Below are 3698 nucleotides of genomic sequence, written 5' to 3'. Positions count from 1 at the left end.
AGGATGTGGGGAGGAGGATGCATTTTATGGCGAGGGCTATAAACTCTTCGCTGCCAGGGTCGTAAAACACGGGTGCCTTCAGCCTGGAATCTCAGCTGCTTTCACATGTCGTGCTTTGATTGTCTCCAATTCCTAAAGGAACAGGGCAGGCAGGATTGCTGCAAAAGTACCTGATTATGGTTTTAATCACGGCATGGCATCTCTCGAAAAGTAGCTTTTTTTTCTTAAATAAGAAACCCTGAGAGGACTAGAGASGTAGCCTTGGGAAAGTGACTGCATCCACTATAGAAAAGATACTTACAGATTTTGGAGACAGAGATCATTTTAAAGTGAGTTGCGTTTACTTTTATAAGTTCAGCTTTGAGATTTGTTTTGCTTATTGATCTATCAGAGCTCAAATGAGGAAGTTAAATCCCCAGCCAAACAATAATTCACAATCTTACAGGCCAAAAAGGAGCATTGTGATCAAAAGTCAAAAGATTAGCTCTACTTTTTTTTTTTTTTTTCATGCTGAGCTTAGTTTTAGCGAACATATTAATGAGGAAGGAAAAATCTCTCCCTCTCTTCATTCATGCACGCCCACACAAACCGGGCTCCTCTCCATTAGTGCCTGTTTCTTATCGAAATGAACACGGATTCTCCTGGGAACTACCAAATCCCGCAGGGTCAGAGTTAATACCCCACCAGCCTCTCGAAAGGAAACTGTTGGCTTCCTCAGTTGTGATAAGGGTGAAATGGATCCAAGCAAGGACAACAAACCAGGGCTCGTGTTTGTCTTTGAAAACCCTGAAGATGCGGCCAGTTTTTGCCTAGAAAAGCCATCATAAAAATGCTGTGAAACAGTACTCTTTCCTTTTCGTGGCTTTTCAGTGGATCGAGGAGATCACACTTATAAAGTATTGGTCGTACAAACTGACCTTTCCTTGGGCATTTTTACATTCCTTAGGGAATGTTACAAAAGCAGACAGTGTTACATGCAAAAAAGCTTTATTTATTTTAGTGTGTGTGTGTATATATGTATGTGTGTGTGCGAGAGAGAGAGACTGTGTGTGTGTGTGCATGCGTTGGGGCATTTCCATTCTTCATTAATGTGAGCCTGTTTTCTTAGTATTTGTATGCAGCCTATTCCTCTTCTGGAGAGCTCTGTTGGGGGTAGCAGGGAAGTGAGGGGAAGGCTTTTATAAGGGACAAGCCACCTTTTAAAAAGTAAGGTTTAAATAATAATTAAGATGAACACTTTTAATATTTGCTTTGTGTAGCTTGATTGTTTGGGATGTTGTTTTTCTTTTTTTCAACAAGTATTTTTGAAAAGCATTTTATTATCACAGTCCACATGAAAATAATCTAGAAAAAAATACATGAAATAAAACATGGTCTGTATTCTTCTATGCCACTGATAACAACCTCTTATTTTTCTAAGAGGCAAAAAGAAATATAAATGAAAATGAGGAAAAAAAGGGAGGGGGGAAGCCCCAACCTTTGTAGTTGCCTCTCTTAATTGAACTTTTATGTGCCAGTTTAAATCAGCCCGTTTTTTTCTAGCCATTATTTTAGCCAGCACACCCTGCTTTAGATCATTTCTTTCAGTTTCTATATTTTTAAAAGCTCTCTAGAACTATCTCCCATTCAAGGAGCTCGAGTCAGGGAAACTAACAAATAGAACATTATTATAGAAAAATGAGGGCGCTGAGAAATCAGCAACTGGAAGATACCTCTGTAACTAATAAATGAAAAGGGCCTTTTGATGGCTCCAGCTGAAAAGATATTTTATTTTATTTTTTTTTCTCCTGTGTGTGGGATTTGCGATGTGTGATTCTATGGAGCAGCCAGGCACCCCTGCTGCTAGGCCCTGGCTAGGAGTTGGCCCCCCTCTGGCAAATGTTATGGAGAATTGGGAGGAATTTTATGGCTGTCTTTTCCCTTAGCTCTTTTTTCTTTTGTCTTCTTTGAAGAATGACTTTAGACATTTTATTTACATATTTAACCATGGATGAAAGAGGAAAAAGAAAGCATTTGGGCCGTTGTGGGAATAGTGATATGTTTAAATTAATGGAAATCTTATTAGGCTTCTAAAATTTTAAGCAAAAGATTTTTAATGAAACTTTATAATTAAACACGATTTCAAATAATGTGCCAACTCATAGGAAAGATGCATTTCTCCCTCTAGCTATCAAGCTCCCCATTTCCCAAAAATGTGCAGAGGAATCATCTGTATCTTAAAGTCCAGCTCTTCTTCTGTACCATAAGCAAAAGATTAAAAAACCTGAATATTTAATAAGCCACGTCATAATTTAAACCATAGCTAAATATTTTGTAGGTATAGCAAAGCATAAATAAGGCAAGAAAAAAGCCCCCCCCCCCAAATCTCTGGCATAGCAAAGTTTAATGCTGTGTAATCTATTGCAGTGACAGTGTAATAAAATACTTTGATATGGGTAATGGTGAAAATCAAAGTTGCAGCTATTCTATACATGTTAGAGTCAATGGAAATTACAGTGCTAGGCAAGGTTTTCTGAAATGGGATTAAAGAAAACCCAAATAATCCTTTTGAGATAAAATGTTCTGACACTTCAGCAGCAAAGAGAAATGAAATGATAGGTTTGGGGAGTCAAGGAGTTAATTAATACATTAAAGATTTTTAATAAAATATTCTAAATGACATTATGATGATAGTATGTTATGACAGAACATAAACTGATATTGATAAGCTAATGTTTTAAAAAGTCTGTGGCTGTAACTGTATTTCAAATTTAATGAAATATTTTTGGCCAGCTGTTGATTACACAAAAAAGAGAGATGAGTTTAATGTTAGTCCTGTTCAATAATCCTGTCTTCATCTATATTTGTACTGAATCATTCAGGCACTTTTTAACTGCTGACATCTGATAAACATGTCATTTTGGTAACAAATTCTAACACATATATTTTAAAAATGTTAGATATACAGAATGTAGTGACTGTAAAATAAAAATATCACATGAAAAAATGAAAGTTGATAACAATTTTATCAAATTTCTAAGCCTGCCTTTCTTACTGAATTTGCATGCAGAAAATGTTTACTGTTTAAACTGAATGGGCTCATTTTTCATAGCCACAGAATTTCTGTAGCAGTTTAGCTACAATATTTAAATAAACATGTCTGCCTAATAGGACGGGCATACTGAGAAATATTCCCATGCAAGTGCAAATATTCACAATGCACAAAAGTTTTAATTACCTTAGAAAGCCACCACCAACAGTTAAAGGAATTAAAAACAAAAACAAATCATAAATGGATGAGTGGGTTGTATAGTATTGCTCTAATACAATTTAGCTGGCTATTTTAAGGGCACTTCCCTTGAAATGTGGTTTGAAATATTACCAAAGGTTCGACGGGGTGCATTAGTGTGAATTGCAAATCAGAACATTTCTTTAATCCCCTTTTCATGGCCTGGCTTCGGATCAGTGGCATCTAAGGGACTCCCCACTGATTCTGGCTCAGGAGGAACCATTCACTGGGGCAGCTTCCCTCCTCTATTCCCACAGTCTAGAAAACAACACCACAGACAGACACCCTCCAACTAAATTAGATTAAACTCCTTCTCTTCCACAGCACATTAGCCTTTTCACTGCCCAAGATTCATTATTCAGCTACTCCTAATTTAAAGATACAGTATTTTTCTCCTCTTAAGAACAAAAAAATCCTAAACAAAATCAAA

This window comes from Apteryx rowi, unplaced genomic scaffold (assembly GCF_003343035.1).
Source record: "Apteryx rowi isolate R43461 unplaced genomic scaffold, aptRow1 scaffold_15, whole genome shotgun sequence".
In the NCBI taxonomy this organism is placed as follows: domain Eukaryota; kingdom Metazoa; phylum Chordata; class Aves; order Apterygiformes; family Apterygidae; genus Apteryx; species Apteryx rowi.
This window is presented reverse-complemented; position numbering follows the sequence as displayed.